The sequence below is a fragment of the Callithrix jacchus genome, chromosome 4 (genome assembly GCF_049354715.1).
Source record: "Callithrix jacchus isolate 240 chromosome 4, calJac240_pri, whole genome shotgun sequence".
NCBI classification, from domain to species: domain Eukaryota; kingdom Metazoa; phylum Chordata; class Mammalia; order Primates; family Cebidae; genus Callithrix; species Callithrix jacchus.
Genome location: NC_133505.1, coordinates 46,259,330 through 46,279,131, shown reverse-complemented (window position 1 = coordinate 46,279,131; position 19,802 = coordinate 46,259,330). Strand labels below are relative to the sequence as shown.

Below are 19,802 nucleotides of genomic sequence, written 5' to 3'. Positions count from 1 at the left end.
TAGACACCGGGTTTCACCATGTTGGCCACGATGGTCTGGATCTCTTGACCTCGTGATCTACCCACATCAGCCTCCCAAAATGCTGGAATTACAGGCATGAGCCACCACTCCTGGCCAATAAATCCTTTTTTGTTGTTATTGAGACAGGGTCTCACTCTGTCACTCAGGCTGGAACGCAGTGGCACAATCTCGGCTCACTGCAGCCTCAATCTCCTGGGCTCAAGCAATCCTCCTCCTCCCTCAGCCTCCTATGAGTAACTAGGACTACAAGTGTGTGACACCATGTCTGGCTAATTTTTATATTTTTCAGGAGAAGGGGTTTCACAATGTTGCCCGAGGTGGTCTCAAATTCCTGGGCTCAAACGATCTGCCCGCCTTGACCTCCCCAAGTGTTGGGATTACAAGCATGAGCTATCATGCCTGGCCAACACAACCTTCTTAATGATTTTAAGTAACAGTAAAATGTTTTGCCAGATTTTATAACTTTTCATCTCTTACGCATTTACCACTCAAATCTCCCTGACTTCCTCAGTATGCCCTCTTCCTTCCTTAACATGCTATTAGTAGGAATATATGATTACAGAACCACTTACTACTCATTTCTGAGTAAGAAAGCCTGGCCAGTGTGAAAGCACCAGAATGAACTCCAAAAATTGGATGGCTTGCTCCCTTGCTCCCTCATCTCTAACATCACAGTAGCCTATCTTTCAATAAAACTGAATTTATTACAATAAACGTACTAGAGTTGTCTTGAAAAGAAATTCAGTAGGCACAAAAAAGTACTAGTGAAACGTATGCCTCATTCCCGCCCCTGTCTTTCAGAAACCAAGTTCCCCTCTATTAGAAGCAACCACCAGTTTCTTGTAGATCCTTCCCTAGGCATATACTATTTTAAACTCTGAATCTCGGCACTCCATATTCTGCTTGCATGCTTTATTTTTCTCCTAGTATTGATCACCAACAAGCTTGCCAACATATTTTCATTATTTGCAATTAATTATTTTATTCTTGCCCCACCCGAATCTGCAACTCCATAAAAGCTCCACGACAAACTCTTCATTGATGTATTTCCAAAGCATGGAATTTCTACTGACTGGAACATAATGGACCTGAGACAAGTATTTGTTGAATGAGTTAATAACCTTGTTACTACAAATACTAGCAACAAGTAAGTAAAGTATTCTTTACAAAATACTACTGCTTTTCCAAAGAGGGGAGAAAAAAAAATCTACAGAACTACTGCACTCTACCTAGGAAGCTAGATCAGTTTAAAAGTAATGAAAATTGCCAACAACTCAATATTGCCCAATTATTTGACATTAAAATTTTACACTGAATTTCTACACAAAAGGAAGTTTGCTCAAACACCATTTGTAACATTAGTTTCTCCTCTTGAAAATGAGGTGTATTCTACAAGTCTGAATGGTAATTTGTAATTCTCAGGAGTACTGAAAGGGTACTTTGCTATGTAGTTTTCTCAGAACACAGTATAAAAGAAGTTATAAATAAAAACATTAAGATAATATGGAAGAAATTCCCACACATATGCAGAAAAATTCGTTTCTGCAGTATTGTTTAAAATAGTTACATAACCAAATAACAGTTAAATAGTTAAAACAAGGTTGGCAATAACATGGATGTCCATAAAAAGAGACTAATTAAAGTATGCTAAAGCTATTGAGTATGACACTAACCAAAAGATTTCTACATATACTGACATAAAACAATCTATAAAACACACCACAAGAAGCTGAATAGTATGTATAGTACCCACCCAAAACATGCACTGTTTAAATGTATAATGGTTAAGCACAATAGAAAATGGAAGGACACTCCCACATCAAAAAGAAAGCCTGGTTACATAGGTTGCCCTCAGGATGATGGAACTGCGAACGTAGAAAGATGTAGTTTTCACTGTAAACCATTTTGAGCAGTTAAAATTTTTACCATGTGCACTGGTTGTATTATTTCTTCAAAATAAGGCAATTATAGAATTGCAAAGAAATTTTATTTGAAATGTGCAAAGATAATAATGAGCATCTAAAGTCTAAAATTTGTAAAATTATATTAATCCTATTTAAACAACACTTGATTTCAAGTATTAGTTTACATATACAATTTAAATACAAATACACAGCTAAATTGGACAAAGGAACAACAACTTTGGATCACTAAAGCATTCATGCAACCTCAGAAAAAAATCAAAACACAAAAGTAAACAGGCTGGCACAGTGGCTACTCAGCCACTACCGTTAAACACTAACAATAGGCCAGGCACAGTGGCTCATGTCTGTAATCCAAGCACTTTCAGAGGCTGAGGTGGGCAAATCACAAGGTCAGGAGATTGAGACCATCCTGGCTAACACGGTGAAACCCCTTCTCTACTAAAACTACAAAAAATTAGCCGGGCATGATGGCATGCACCTGTAATTTCAGCTACTTGGGAGGCTGAGGCAGGAGAATCACTTGAACCCAGGAGGCAGAGGTTGCAGTGAGCGGAGATCGCACCACTGCACTCCAACTGGGCGACAAAGTAAGACTTCGTTTCCAAAAGAAAATAAAAAAAGACTAACAATAACAGGTTAATATCACATTAAAATCAAATTAGAATCATAAGATTAGTGGTGCCAACATTAAAAGAAAAAGGAATCTTAAGAATTAGAAATGAAGACGTAAACCTGTCTTTATTCATACATAACCTGACTGGGTAACACGGAAAGAAATCTATCAACTATTAGAATTAACTAACAAATTTTCAGGGTCACTGAATAAAGGTCAACATACAAAAATTAATTTTATTTCTTCTTTTTTTTTTTTTGAGACGGAGTTTCACTCTTGTTACCCAGACTGGAGTGGAATGGCGCGATCTCGGCTCACCGCAACCTCCGCCTCCTGGGTTCAGGCAATTCTCCTGCCTCAGCCTCCTGAGTAGCTGGGATTACAGGAACGCGCCACCATGCCCAGCTAATTTTTTGTACTTTTAGTAGGGACGGGGTTTCACCATGTTGACCAGGATGGTCTCGATCTCTTGACCTCATGATCCACCCGCCTCGGCCTCCCAAAGTGCTGGGATTACAGGCTTGAGCCACCACGCCCGGCCCCTATTTCTTCATTTAAAGCAATAAACAAGTTAAAAATAAAATTTAAATCACAGTATTTACCACAGCATCAAAAGACATCAAATACCAAGAAATAAATCTAAAAGATGTATAGAATTGCTACACTAAAAATTATAAAACACTTCAGAGGGAAATTAAAGACTTATATAAATGGAAATATATAAACTATGCTTATATTCAACAGAATTTCAATCAAAACTATAGCATTTATTTTTAACTGAAATTGACAGACTGAAATTTATACAAAAATGCAACGGATTTGGAACAGCTAAGACAATAATGAATAATAATTTTTTAAAAACCTGAAAGACGGCTAGGCATGGTGGCTCAGGCCTATAATCCAGTACTTCAGGAGGCCGAGAAGGGTGGATCACAAGGTCAAGAGATCGAGATCATCCTGGCCAACATGGTGAAACCCCATCTCTAGCTAAAAATACCAAAAAAATAAATAAATAATTGAATGTAGTGGCACACTCCTATAATTCCAGCTACTTGGGAGTCTGAGGCGGGAGAATCACTCAAACCCAGGAGGCAGAGATTACAGTGAGCCGTCAACACCACTGCACTCCAGCCTGGATGACAGAGTGAGACTCCGTCTCAAAAACAACAACAAAAACCCTGGAGGACTTATACTGACAGATATGAAACCTATCTGAAAGTTACAGCAATAGAGACAGCGTGTCACTGATGCAGAAACAGGCAAACAGACCAATGGAACAGAATTAAAAGCCCAGGTGGGTGGGTGGGTGTGTGCAGGTGTAAAATAAAGAACTATACATCAATAAGAAGACTGATTCCCAGTTCTTTCTCAGCTTGCTGACTGTTGACTCCCAATTTAAACTGGACAAAAGACCTGAAGAGGCACTTCAAAAATGCAGACAGCTATGTGGTCAATAAAAAAATGGAAAACAGTTCAACGTCATTAGACATCTAACAATGCAAATTAAAATCAAAATACCACACCAATACACCTCCATCAGAGGCTAGAAGACTGGAAATATCCGAATACTGACAAAGGTGTGGAACACTGAAATACTAATGCACTGAGGCTGGGAGAGTTAACTGGTGGAGCCACTACCACGAAAGCTAAGCACAGATAACCTATGACTCACCAATTCCCTCCCATGTATATAGTCTTGAAATATGAGGCTGAATTTCTTCCAAGAGACATATAAAGCAACGTTCAAAATAACATTATTCCTAACAAAGACTGAAGATAACCCAATGTGTACCCATAAGTGAATAAATCTATAAACTGTTATGTATTCACATAATGCAATGAGAATTACTACCATACGCAACAACAAAAATGAACCTTAGAGACATAATGCTGAGCAAAACAAACCAGACAAGAAGTACCTATGATTCTAGTTATACGATGTTTAAAACAAGTAAAACTGAAACTATAGCAACGGAGATCAAAATAATAGTTACCTACAGACAAGGCTTTAACTAGAAGAGGGCAGGAAAGAGCCTATGCATGTAAAAAATATTCTTTACCTTGCTCTAGCTGTTGATTACACAAATATATACATATGTAGATAGAAATATACATTTATGAAAATTTATTACATCATAAATTTAACATCATATATGTTACTATATGTAAATCATATCTAAATTTAAAAAGAGGATATTATGAATATCATGTTAATAAATTTTAAATCTTAAACTCACAGGAGAGAAAAACTTACCAAAACTAAAAAGGATTTTAAAAAATCTAGCCAATCCTACAGTGAAAAAGAAAATAAATCCAAAATTTAAAACTTCATTCAAAATGAAGAAAACCTCAGTCTCAGTTGGTTTCACTGGCAATTTCTACAGAGTTAAGAAATAAATCAATCTTAAACATGGCAGAGCAAGAGAGGAGCACTCATCCACTTGATGAGACCAGCATAACCTTGATGGCAAGACTCAATAATAGGTATTAAATGCACACACACAAAACAAAACAGAGACAAAAAAAAAAAAACCAAAATGGGCAATAAAAGAACACCAAGGAGCAATAAAGTTAGGTTTTTTTCTTGGGAATCCAAGGTTAATTTAACACTCAAACATTTATGCAATAGGCCACATTATCAAAATACAGGAGAAAAAAACTTGAGCGTCCAATGAATGAAGAAAAGGAACTGGATAAAAACTAATATTCATTGATTTTTTTTTTTTTTTTGGTAAGAAAAATAAATCACAGGGAATAGAAGACTTGCTTTCAGAAAAAATGGATACTGCAAAATAAAAAGAAAAAAGGTTTAAATACAGCCAACAGGGAAAATCAAACTTAACGTGAAAGGCTGAGAGCTTTCTGTTTCAAATTGGAAACAAAGTAAGTATAACCATAACCATTATCATGACATCTGTAGAGGAAGGACAAAGATCTCTGAAAATAACTAGAGGGAACAACAGCCATAGCTCACACAGGGCCTGGAAGAGTGCCTGTTCCCATCAGTAAGAATGGAAAACCTCACAATTCATAGGACACCGCACAGAGTGCTCAAAAGGATTTTGCCTCAGTAGCAGAGCAAGTGAACCCTAGATTAAATGTTGATTTGGTACACCAAAGCCTAACATAACTTAGCCATGAAATGACTGAACTCTACCCAAGAAACTTAACAGCATATCAAAATAAAGTCAGGAATATTTACAAGAAAACAAAAATATCTATGAAAAACAAGGTAAAGTTCACAATCTCTGGTAAACAATTTAAACTTTTAATTAGCAGACAAAAATGCAGGAAAATATGGCCCATACTGACAGAAAAATCAGCTCCATCTAAAGTGATCCAGAACTGAAATAGATGATAGAACCAATAACCAAAGACATTAAAACAATATAAGTATTCCATTATGTTCATATTTTTTCTATTAAATTAAAAAAAATAAAATTTTAAAAGTCCAGACTTACATTAAAAAAAAACCTAATAGAACACCGATGTACATTGAGATGACAAATACACATATGGAATTAAGAGCAGATTAGACACTGCAGATGAAAAAAGGAACCTACCTGAAGACCTAGTAATGAACAGTCACAGTAAAACAGAAAGGTAAAAAAATGAAGAAAATTAAAAGGATGTATGAGAGAGGAAATTGTAAAAGGCTTAAGATAGATCACTCCTCTGCTCTTCTCCCAGGTGCCAGGACCAGGCAGCCACCACCACAGTCTCTACTCCACCCCACAGACATGATCCCCCTCTCTCTCCCCACAGAATACCCAGGCCCTAATCCCACCCACCCTAGGCCCCTGTGCCAAGTTAGTCTGCCACTTCTTGCCCAGGATCCTGGGGGTCGTGGCTGTCCCCTCCTCTGGCCGGCTCCTTGCTGCTCCTGTCATAGTGAACTTGTGCCATCCCCCTAGGATGGGGGCGTGGCCCTGGCTGCCAGATGCCCACAGCATCCTGACATGACCTGCCACCCCCTCTTCCACAACGGAGCCAGCTACCTCTCCTGTGCCTGCCACTCAATAAACACTGTCTGCATCCCAAAAATTATAAATTGGAGTCTATGAAGAGGTAGAAGGGAGGCATAAAAATTTTTGAAAAAATAACAGCAGAAATGTTTAAAAACTGATAAAAAACATAAGCCTAATGATCCAAAAATCTGAATAAAACTAAACACAAAAAATACAAAGAAAACTACACCAAGGCACATCATGTAATAAAGCTGCTTAAAACCAGTGATAAAGACAAATTATTTTTTAAAAAGCAGCCAGGAAAAAATCACATTATATATATATATAAAGGAAAGAAGAGAAGGACAGTGACAGATTTCTCATTAGAAATGTTGCATGCTAAGATAGTAAAGGAACATCTTTAGAATACTGAAAGAAAAAACCATCAACCTAGTATTCTATTCTCAGCAAAAGTATATATTTCAAAAAAGGAGAAATAAAGACATTGGTCAGACATATAAAAGGTAAAGGAATTCCTCACCAGCAGATCTGTACCACAAGAAATATTAAAATAAATTTAATATTTTATTAATTTTAAAAATAAAACAGGCCCGGCACAGTGGCTCACGCCTGTAATCCCAACACTTTGGGAAGCCGAGGCGGGTGGATCACGAGGTCAAGAGATCGAGACCATCCTGGTCAACATGCTGAAACCCCGTCTCTATTAAAAATACAAAAAATTAGCTGGGCATGGTGGCACGTGCCTGTAATCCCAGCTACTCAGGAGGCTGAGGCAGGAGAACTGCCTGAACCCACAAGGCAGAGGTTGCGTTGAGCCAAGATCGCGCCATTGCCTGGGTAACAAGAGCGAAACTCTGTCTCAAAAAATTAGAGACAGAGAGAGAGATAGATAAATAGAATATTAATTTTAGGGTGTGGTGGATCCTGCCTGTAATCCCAGCATGTTGGGAGGCTAAGGCAGGAGGACAGCTTGAGGCCAGGAGTTTGGGATGAGCCTGGGCAACACAGAACGATTCTGTCTCTACAAAAAATTTAAAAATAGCCTGGGCATGGTGGCTGATGCCTGTAATCCTAGCACTTTGGGAGGCCAAGGTGGGAAAATCACCTGAGGTCAAGAGTTCAATACCACCCTGGCCAACATGGCAAAAACCCCGTCTCTACTAAAAATACAAAAAATTAGCTGGGTGTGATGGCACATGCCTATAATCCCAGCTACTTGGGAGGCTGAGGCAGGAGAATCGCCTGAATGTGGGAGGTGGAGGTTGCAGTGAGCCAAGTTCATACCATTGCACTCCAAACTGGATGACAAGAGTGAAACTCCATCCCAAACAAAAATAAATAAATAAAATAAAAATTAGAAAATTAGCCAGACATGGTAGTGCATTCCTGTAAGTTCTAGCTACTATGGAGGTTGAGGTGGGAGGATCACTTGAGCCCACGAGTTCCAGGTTACAATAAGCTATGATCACACCACTGTACAACCTGGGAAACAGACTTTTAAAAAGCAAAAAAAGAAAAAGGAAAGGAAAGGAAAGATTTCAAGGAGCAGGAAAATTATACCAAATGGAAACATGGACCTACACAAAGAAATAATGAGCACAAGTAAATATACTTTTCTAATTATTCATATCTTCTTAAAAGACAACTGTTTTATTTTCAAGGCACGGTCTCACTGTCTCCCAGGCTGGAAGGCAGTGGTGCAATCTCGGCTCACTGCAACCTCGGCTCACTGCAACCTCCACCTCCTGGGCTCAAGCAATCCTCCCACTTCAGCCTCCTGAGTAGCTGGAACTACAGGCACCCGCCACCACGCCCAGTTAATTTTCTGTATTTTTGTAGAAACAAGGTTTCACCAGTTGCCCAGACTGCTCTTGAAATCCTGGACTCAAGGGATCCATACACCTAGGCCTCCCAAAGTGTTGGGATTATAGACGTGAGCCACAGCGCCAAGTCTAAGACAAACGTTTAAAGCAAAATTAATAACGTAGTACGGGTTTTAAAACATATGGAAAAGTGAAAAGTGCATGAGAACAATAACACAAAGTTAAAGAGATAGATACAGAAGGTCCTGGGCCAGGCGTGGTGGCTCACACCTGTAATCCCAGCACTTTGGGAGGTCGAGGCAGATGGATCACCTGAGGTCAGAAGTTCAAGACCAGCCTGGTCAACATGGTGAAACCCTGTCTCTACCGAAAATACAAAAATCAGCTGAGTGTGGTGGCATGTGCCTGTAATCACAGCTACTTGGGAGGCTGAGGCAGGAGAACAGCTAGAACCTGGGAGGCGGAAGTTGCAGTGAGCCTAGACTGTACCACTACACCCCAGTCTGGACGACAGACCAAGACCCTGTTTCAAAAAAAAAAAAAAAGAAAAGAAAAGAGAAAGAAAAAAACAGAAGGTCCTGAAGTTATATAATATCACTTGAAGGCAAACTGTCATAAATTAAAGATAAAAGTAACCGCTAAAATAACACAACCAAAAAATAATTATCTAGAAGCCTTTTACCAGACTAAGTTCCATTCAATTCATAGTTTGCTGAATGTTTTTATCAAAAAACAGTGCTGAGTTTTATCAAATGCTTTTCTGTCTCTATTGAGATGATATAATTTGTTTTTCATCCTGCTGATGTATTATATTAATTGACTTTCAGATGTTAAACCAACCTTATACTCCTGAGATTATCCCACTTAGTCATGGGATACAATTCTTTTTATGCTTCACTGATTTCGTTTACTAGCATTTTGTTAAGGATTTTCACATACATATTCATAACAGATATTGGAATGTAGTTTCCTGTGATATTTTTGGTCTTGGTGTTTGGGTATTAATGGCCTCATGAGTGGGGAAGTGCTTCCTCCTAAACATATGCGTGTGTGTGTGTGTGTGTGTGTGTGTGTAAAGAACTGATATTAATTATTTACATGATTGGTATAATTCGTCAGAATTCCATCTAGAACTAAAAGCTAAGTTTTTCTTTACAGGTAGCTTTTTAATTACTGAAATCAATCTCTGCACTTATTAAGGCTATTCTGACTTTCTTTTACTTCTTGAATCAGTTTCAGAAGTTAGAGTCTAAGAATTTACGCATTTCATCAAAGTTACTTAATCTGTTGGTGTACAATCTGTTCACAGTATTCTTTTGTAATCCTTTGTATTTCTGTAAGATCAATTATAGTGTCTTCTCTTTCATTTTTAACTCTGTTAATCGACTCTTGCTTTGTATCTTGTTCAATCTAGATAAATGCTTGCGGATTTTATTGCTCTAAGAACCAGCTTTTGGTTTCATTGATTTGCTGTTATTTTTTATTCTTCATCAGTTTCTGCTCATTTTTATTTTTATTTTTCCTTCTGTTTGCTTTAGGTTTTCCTTCTCTTTTTCTAGTGTCTTAAGGCAAAAGGACAGGATACTGACTTGAGATCTTTCTTGCCTCTTAATATAGGCATTTACAGTTATAAATTTCCCTGTAAGCACTACTTAAGCTCCATCTTATAATTTTTTTAAAAAAAATTTTAACAGGATCTCACTATGTTGCCCAGGCTGGCCTCAAACTCCTGGGCTCAAGGGATCCTTCCACCTCAGCTTCTTAAGTAGCTAGCACGACAGGCACATGCCACTTCACCCTGCTCATCCTATACATTTTGTTACGCTATTTCTTCATTTGATTTCATCTGAAAGTATTTTCTGATTTCTTTGACCAACTAGTTAAGAGTGTGTTGTAATTTCCACATATTTGAGTTTCCCAAATTTCTTTCTGCTATTGATTTCTAATTTCATCCCATATGGTCAGAGAACATCATTTGTATTATTTCTATCCTTTTAAATTTATTGAGGTTTATCTTATGGCCTACGACACTGTCTATAATGGAGGCTGTCCCATGTACATTTAAGAATATTGTATACTTTGGCCGGGTGTGGTGGCTCATGCCTATAAACCCAGCATTTCAGAAGGCCGAGTTGGGTGGATCACCTGAGCTCAGGAGTTCCACATTAGCCTGGGCAAAATGGTGAAACCCATCTTTATTAAAGTATAAAAAATCAGCTGGGCATGGCGGTATGCACCTGTATGTAATTCCAGCTATTTGGGAGGCTGAGAAAAGAGAATCACTTGAACCCAGGAAGCAGAGGTTGCAGTGAGCTGTTGCACTCCACGCCATTGCACTCCAGCCTGGGTGGCCAAACAAAACTCTATCTCAAAAAAAAAAAAGAATAATCTATACTTTGTTGTTAAGTAAAATGTGCTACGAATGTAGCTCTAGTTGGTTAAACAGTGTTACACGAGTCTTCTATTTCCTTGTCTCTGTCACCCAGGCTGGAGCGTAGCAGTAGCATGATCTTGGCTGGCTGCAACCTCCACCTCCCAGGTTCAAGTGATTCTCCTGCCTCAGCCTCCCAAGTAGGTAGGATTGTAGGCATGGTAAGCATCACCACACCCAGCTAATTTTTATATTTTAAAAAGAAGGGCATTGAAATCTCCAACTATTTGTCAAATTATCCATTTCTGTCAGTTTTGCTTCATGTATTTTGGTGCTCTACATTGAAACAACCAAAATGCCCATCAACTAATGAATGAATAAAAAATGGTAATAACCATATAATGGAATTATATTCAGCCATAAAAATGAGAGCAGCACTAATATAATGCAGGCTACAACATGAATGAACCTAGAAAACATTATACTAAATTAAAGAAGCTAGTCACAAAAGATCACCTATTGTATAATTCCATTTATTTGAAATGTCCTAAAGAAGGAAATTTTAGAAAGTGGATGTGAGAACTCCAGGTTTCTGGGACAGAGAAGTAATAGCTAAAACGTACAGGGTTGTGTGTGTGGTGATGAAAATATTTAGTTGCTATAACTCTTTGACTATTTTCCAGAGTTTTGATAAAGTTGATTCTGACAGTTTCTGTTCATCTTCCACTGTTGAGAGATTCGTGTGTTTGGAGCTGCCTGCTCTGTCATTTGACTGAAGTCACTTTTAACATACTAAAAACTAGGCTAAATTGTCAAATAGTTTAAACTGTTTCAAAATAAAAACTGAATTCAGAATAACTACTGCTGTTTTATATGTTGATATTTGAATCTCAAATTATCAGGAACTCTACAATACCAGGACTGTGTACTTATCTTGAAATAAACTGATAAAATAATGTGGTTTTGTGAATTAGCAACAATTTATAACTAATCTGATAGTGTTAGTTTAGTCATACTTTTGACACTTTGAGTACCTTTTAATATGTCTACTCCATAAAACTTACTATTAATGATAATAATATCAACTATATATTTGTGAAACTGTTTAGAGTATCCACAATTTAACTTTATCTACACAACAACCCAATGAGATAGAACAATACAGATGAGGTGGTAAAGAAAAGGCAACGACATCTCAAGGAAGGAAAGGTCTTCTTCACAGCCATTCAGATAGTAACAGTGTCAGAACAAAACAGCGGAGGGCTTCTGGCTCTCAGGTTCATGGTCTTTCCATTCAACCTGCAATCTCTCTCTATTAAGACCCGCTTGTCCAAAGAGCAGCAATCAGGGATACTTACTCATGTAAGTATTTGAAATTTCATAGTCAACACTATAGGGATTCAAATTGAAGCACTATTTACTTAAAAACACAAAATTGACTAAACAACTGTTAAACTGTTAACTGGGAAAGGATTTATAAACACACATGTATAAACTTACTATTCAAAATTGTTAATTTCAGAATATTCCAGCAAAGCAGGGCTTGTATGTGTCGCCAGCTAGAATATGGACCACAGGACTCATGTTATTATGAGCAGCAACATGTCCTTTTTGAAAATACCTGTTTTTCTTCCCTATCTAAAAGGAAGACCTGAGTGCTAAATGCAGGCAATAACAAAATACAAAAGGCCTAGTTGCTCAAATGAAATGTCATGAGAAGTACCTTGGAGATGATGGATAGAACATGTCTTCACTTTTCTAACAAACTTGCAAAAATAATGAGAAAAAATAAATTGCTGCTTAAAATATATACCATGTAGCTTCTAAAAATAAAACACAATTTAAAGTCCTAATAATATACATTACACAATAAAGGTTATATCAATAAAAATAATGTTCTATTGTTTCAAAGTGCCTGGCTAGTTATTAAATCATGATTCAAATCAGATACATTCTAGCCAGTAGCCAAGTACAGCAATGCCCAATGGCACATTCCAGACTCACCAAGAGGAGTCATAGTTCAGTATCAAGAACACTGGCTCTCAAAGGCCAATGCATTTACTATTTTCCTATCAACTTTTTATACCTTTCTTAACTATAACACAAAGAAACAAGTTGTTAATTTCAATGTCTAAGACACTTGTCAGGGTGGCAGTTAATACCGGCAACACAACTAGCTATTCCTGCATCCTGCTCACTAATAAATCCCCATTTTCTTCCGGTGGTCCTAGACACAGTGCCAGGGGAGAAATCAAAATTGTTCTAGATGCAGCTATGTGACCCAGATCTGGCAAATAATGTGTAAAGAGAAGCTTCCTGGGAGTCAGAAGTGGCAATGTGGCAGATGAGTCACTGGGGAAAGTTTTATTCCCCAATAATATAGAAAATAGAGAAAAAGGAAAGCTCCCTTTTTTTCCTCCTCCTTCCTTATGGCTTCGGATGTCCTAATTTGAGAAAGGAATGCTCAGAGGTGTTTTGGTCATTTTGTAACCACGTAATGGAGAAAGACAAGCAAATTGCAGAGCTGCTGAACCCAACCTGGAACTACCAAATCCAGGCTTCTTGTTAAGTGAAAGAATTGTGTAGTTTATGCCTGTGTTACTCAAAAGATGGTCGATGGACTACGGCCAGTCTGCAAAAAGGGGTTTGCTTCCAGTCCACAGTGGGATAAATAAAGGAACAGAGAGCAAGCACTTAGAAATTTCAAAGTAATTTTAATTTGCTGCAAGTTTGCACTCAGTTGAATTATTGTTTTTAAGGAGGTCAATTACCATATAGTAGAAATAGCATTTTTACACCACTTTCAGTTGGGTAGTAAGTCTATTGCAGTCAAAAACATCCAAGGTTTCAGCAACATCCAAGAGAAATAAATCTATACAAGTCTTTCTATATCCTCACCCATTTTAAGGGTAAACTTTCTGCAAATAATAAAAGATACCCAGTGAAATTAAACAAAAATATAAACTAATGTGATCTGGAAAATGGCATTTTGGTCTCCTGTCTAATCACATTTCCAAGGATCCCAGAGCACTGCAGGGAAAAAAGAAAAGGGATATACAATCCACTGCATATACAGTTTCACATAATTTGACTGCATATACAATCCAAATTATGTGAAAAAAATAAGCTCTGAAAAAATAAAGCATAAATGATTGAATCATTATGTATTCCTACTGATAATGCCATAATTATGCAACTACATTTCAGATGTTAATTCTCTTTAGAATATTATCTGACTTCATTAAACTACTTCAGAGCTAAGTCAAGCTAATCTATTACAGTATCAGACTGAGCTATGTGACATTGAAACTTGCAAGTCAGGTTTTAATGAAATTCAAATAATGCACAATGAGAAACTTTTTTACTCATCCATTAAAATTTATTTTTCCAATCAAATCTGCAAAAATTCTCACCATACTCTAATACAGAGAAGCTGAAACCTACATATAAAACAATTTATAGCTGTAGACTTAGGTACCTACCAGAAAGATGTAACACAATTAAGAAAAAAAAAATCCTTAACTTACAGTTCCACCTTATTTTTCCCCAATAATTAGAAAAAAGCTCAGGAACAAGAGTCTATGAATGCCTTCTTAGCATAGTCAAAAATGACGGATAGATGAGAACACACAAACATGAAATCTCAACACAGTGAAAAGCCCAACTGCACTTGAGATAGCATGACTTTATAAATGTCTTTGCCCAGGCCATCTGTTTTCCAAAAGGCTATACATTAATTTCTAAAATAATAATCCATATTTCTCCTTCTACAATCAGTGGCTAAGAGAACTTGTCCAGAAAAAACAAACATCTTCACAGCTTAATTAGATTTACTCTTGTTGATTAAATGCCAAATACAATATAAAATAACCATTTTTTAACAGATAAGATGCATATATGGTATACTTGTGACAGCTGCATCTAGCACCAAACCAGAGTTCCCCAATCTAAATAGAAGCAAAACTAAAATACAATTTTATATTTGTATTGTCCTCAGCTTAGATAAGATTCTTTCCACCAGGGAATACAATTTAAGGTGGATTATTTTATTTTTATCACAAGTTAATTCCCAACATCATAAGTTCTCATTTGATTATGACTTTCCTTATAACATACATTAGGGTTACCTAACTTGTTTAAAAGATATTTCTTTTAATAATTCTGATATAAAGCAAATGCTTTAGTTGGTACAAAGTACTAATGATTTTGATTTTTAAAAAGAAAGTCAAGATGATTATATATTTAATACAAATTCTTACATATGCCAAGAACAATAAACGCATTTCCTTTAAACTGAGAAGTAATTCTGATGTATTTTTACAAGAGAATTACTTGCAATTCTCTGTAATTTCACTACTTTCAAATTCAAGAGCAAAATTTATACCTAGAATGACATTTAAAAGAAAAGCCAAAGGGGCTTTTATCCATTATATCACTACACTTCTTACTTCATTAAAATATTCTTTATGCTTGGTAATTTTTACTGAATGATAATATGTTACCAGATTAAGGAGTAGGAGCATGATATACAATGATATACAACTAATAGTTTTTTGTACGTTGTTTTTTTCTGAGACAGGGTCTCACTCTGTCACCCAGGCAGTGGTGCAGTGGTGTGATGCCAGTTCACTGCAGCCTCTGCCTCCCAAGCTCAAGCAATTATCGTGCCTCAGCCTTCAGAGTAGCTGGGATTACAGGTGTGTGCCACCACACTTGCCTAATTTTGGCTGTATTTTGTTTTTCTTTTTTAGTAGAAACTGGGTTTCGCCACATTGGCCAGCCTGGTCTTGAACTCCTGGCCTCAAGTGATCTGCCCTCCTTGGCCTCCCAAAGTGCTAGGATTACAGGTGTGAGCCACATCACCCAGACAACTAACAGCTTTTTTTTTTTCATTTAGCCAGTTACATGTCAAGTTTAAAACTAAGAGCTTAATTATAAAATCCAAAACATGGAATTCTCACTAGTAGCATATGCATGGATACTCATGCACATGTACCTCAGTACCGCCTTCTTAAGCTTTAAAAGGTAATAGCTTTACCGAGCAAAAGGGTGCTGAAGAGATCAATGTGGAATCAAGGGTTCTTTTCATGATATGACTGTAGAAAATCTCCTGTGATTAGAAATCACTAGTTCCTACCCAAACAACTTATGCTATTTTAGCTTTCAGCCTTTCAAACCAACTAGGCTTGTGTTCTAACAAATCAAATTCTTAGGGATAACATGGGGAGAAATGCCAGATATGGGTGATGAGGGGTTGAGGGCAGCAAACCACACTGCCATGTGTGTACCTGTGCAAGAGTCCTGCATGATCTGCACATGTACCCTAGAACCTAAAGTACAATTTTAAAAAAAGAAAAAAAATACAATTTTTTTGCATATCTAAATTCTGAGAAATGTGTGCCCACTGCATAAGCAGAATAAATCCAATATCATATTAGAAACTAAAAAAAAAAATTTTAACTCCTAATCATACAGACAGAAAACTGAAGCCTAGAGATGCATAAGTGATTTCTCTAAGATCACATTACTGCATTTTAACCTAGCACTGGTTTCCTTGTCATTAAGTTTGGTTGTAGTAATCAAGGTTGAGTAACAGCACATTCTTTTAACTTCTTTTTATTTTTGAGATGGAGTCTTGCTCTGAGGCTGGAGTACAGTGGAGCAATCTCAGCTCACTGAAGCCTCCACCTCCCGGGTTCAAGCAGTTCCCTTGCCACAGCCTCCTGAGTAGCTCAGACTACAGGCACCTGACAACACGTCCAACTGATTTTTGTATTTTTAGTAGAGATGGGGTTTTACCATGTTGGCTAGGCTGATCTCAAACTCCTAACCTCAAGTGATCCACCCACCTCAGCCACCCAAAGTGCTGGGATTACAGGTGTGAGCCAACACACATGGCCTCTTCAAATTAAAATAGCTGTTCAGTTGCTTCTTTTTGTTTTTGTTCAGTTGCTTCTGCTCAGAAATATTCTGGCCGGCCACAGTGGCTCATGCCTATAATCCCAGCACTTTGGGAAGCCAAGGCAGGTGAGTAACTTGAGCTTAAGAGTTCGAGAAGTATACTGACTTTTTTTTTTCTTTTCCTCAACAAACTGTATGTCCAACTATAGCGCTGTCTTTTAAAGAAGTAATTTCAAGGAAATTATTCTGAATATCAACACCATTACTCAAATAAGGTTGAAATTCTTCAGAACTGTCTTCAGATCTACATTTATAAACCATAAAAGGGAATTAATATATGTGAAGGTCAACTATAAACCAGGCACTGAGTCTCTTATCTCCCATACCAATCCCATAAAGAAGATAATACTTCTGGTTTTAGGAATGAGGAAACCAAGGTCACACAAGTCTTGTGGCTAAACATCTCTGGAAATACTCTTTTCATTGCTTTATATAGTCACCTCAGTAGAGACCTTTATCCTGCAACTTAATAATTACCCACTCCTTTTTTCCCCAATCTTGTCTCTAAAAAACATTCTCATTAATCATTTCTCCCACCCAAAGACATATACAAGCTCCAAAAGATGACTGGCCACCAGAGATGTTCTTCAGTCCCTGAGTATAGATTCAAGAGGCCCCCAAGACATTCTGAGCAATGATGGTACTATTGGAAGAAAGAGGCTCAAAAACTAGATTTCTGAATACAATCATGTGGATGTCTGTTACAGGAGGCTTGTTACATTTACTCATCTCTGAAATGGAATTTGAAGGTGGAGGGAAAATATAGATGAATTCAAAATTCCATCCCAAAAATTCACATGTGGATTTGGAAACTGGTCGTATCTGGCAAGAGCTGGAGTGACTGAAGTATGATCAATGTTCTCTATGCAGCAGCAACTTGAGGAATCCACTGGTAATTTTTCTTCTTCATTCACATCTCTCAGAAAAAGTGTTCTGAGTGCCATCACTGCATACCTGGAATCACTCTACAATCTAACGTGCTTGTTGGTAATCTTGCCCTCCCACTTGATATTTAGAGTAGCAGATAAATGACAAATGAGAGATTTTCATTTAGTCTTTTGGTCTAGAGTATTTCATTGGTATTTTGGTCTGGAGCTTGAAGCCACACTGGAATTATGGCCTAACAATCTCTCAAAAGACATGCAACCTTACCTGATGTAATTCTTAATTCTCACTTTCCTGAATCAAGGTATGTATTTCATTTTCAATCACTTGTAAAACCCTGATTAGTCCCAAACAATATCAAAATCATCCCAATCTCCCACTTACATGTGATTGAGTTAAAAATCAATCTCTATTACAAGAGCTACACGTATGTCAGAACTCTATACATCTTTCTCTTCACAGAAGCTCTAGGGCCCTCTTAAAGCTCTCGGTCATCCAAGGTTTCTCCACCAAGGATGACTATAATCTTTAGAAATTCTGTGTGTACCTATGCAACTATCTTGCATGTTCTGCACATGTACCCCAAAATCTAAAATGCAATTTAAAAAAAAAAATCTTTAGAAATTCTGACTAAAGGTTCCCAGGACTGGCAAATCTTCTCAACATACATCATGAATTAGTTGGGTGGATGGGAGAAAAGGAAATAGATAATGAAAAGGTATACATCATTTAGATATAAGGTAGATTTCTAAAGTCTTAGCTCTTTAAAAATATCTGCAAACAAAACTCATGTGTAGTCTGGATACTTTCTATATGTTCAACAGCAAAGGTTGGGGGGGCAGGGGGAATCCAATGTTAATTCTCTTTACTGTGACAAATAATACTGCTGGTTCAATAAGCTAAAACTATTGTAAGCTAAAACTGTTACAGTGGCTCATGCTTGTAATCCCTGCACTTTGGGAGGCCAAGGCAGGCAGATCATTGGAGACCAGGAGTTCAGTACAATAAGCTAAAACGATCTTAGGATGCTAAACTTACTCTCCAGATGTGCTTTGTATACTGCTTGTACTATGTGTGACTCACGTTATTGACTTATTAATCAGGACTGTAAGATGTTTTAGTTTTGTTTGCGTTTTTGTTTAAAGACAGTCTCACTCTGTCACCCAGGCTGTGTAGTACAATGGTGTGATCATGGTTCACTGCAACCTCAAATTTCAGGCCTCAAATCTTCCCACTGTACCCTCCCAAGTGGCTAGGACTACAGGTGCACAGCACTACACACAGCTCTTTTTTTTTTTTTTTTTTTTTAATTTTTGGTGGAGATGGGGGGGTCTCACTATGTTGCCCAGGCTGGTCTTGAACTCCTGGCCTCAAATGATTCTCCCGTCTTGGCCTCTCGAAGTGCTGAAATTATAGGCGTGAGACACTGCACCAAGGCTAGATGTTTTAAATATAAACATATACTGGACAGTACTACTGAACTGTTAAGCAACCACTGGAATGTCCTGAGCAAGAGAAAATGTTCATGGGATAAACACAGAGAAATTCCAAAGTCCCACATTGAACAGATAGAAAGACACAGAAGATTTCTGTTGAGAAATGCCAAAAGAAGTAGCCAGCTACTCCCTGTTCATTATCTTTGCATGTAGCCCAGACCAGATACTGAGCTAAACCAGTCCTGGTCCACATCTGTAACATCCAAATGGGTGGAAGGATGGGGACACAAACACTCCAAGGCAAAAAAATGGTGGTGGTGGGGGTTGGGAGGGGCACAGACCAGTGAGGTTGGTATTTTTTAATTATACGGGAATTACATTCATTTCTGCTTTCCTTCTCCAAGGGAAAAGTATAGCAGCAGTGTATGTCGCAGGGACTAAACCCTAGGACTAATCCAGAAAAACACACTTTGCCATACAACCCTTTCAAGCATCAAAGGGATCCTAGGCCTGGGAGCCCTAACCTTAACAAATATCCTATCCTTTGGCAAAGGGAGGAGGAAGAGAATAGGGAGGGCTATATCATGCTTCTGGTTTGACTACAGCCCCAAAATAAACAGAATCTGAAGGGCCTAGGGTGAAAGGCTTCATGTGGTCCACCTCATACTGACAAGAAACAAATCACTGCTAGTGCAATCAGTGTTACTAACCCAATGTCACAGTTGGTCATTTCTATTTCAGGAGAGGCTGGACTGCCTACATGGCAAATAAAGAGTAATACTTTCACTAACACAAGGCC

The 19,802-nt window shown here is 37.7% G+C and overlaps 1 protein-coding gene and 1 pseudogene across 8 annotated transcripts in view; both read right to left on the bottom strand.

Moving 5' to 3' along the window:
• Positions 1-19,802, bottom strand: part of ZFAND3 (zinc finger AN1-type containing 3) — a 335,328-nt gene that overhangs the window by 244,389 nt on the left and 71,137 nt on the right. The window lies entirely within an intron of this gene.
• LOC144582139 (large ribosomal subunit protein eL15 pseudogene) overlaps positions 1-19,802 on the bottom strand; it is a 51,828-nt pseudogene that overhangs the window by 18,409 nt on the left and 13,617 nt on the right. Inside the window, exon 1 of the transcript XR_013534204.1 lies at positions 1-19,802. This exon is cut by the window's left edge and continues 18,409 nt beyond it; it is cut by the window's right edge and continues 13,617 nt beyond it. The product of XR_013534204.1 is annotated as a large ribosomal subunit protein eL15 pseudogene (transcript).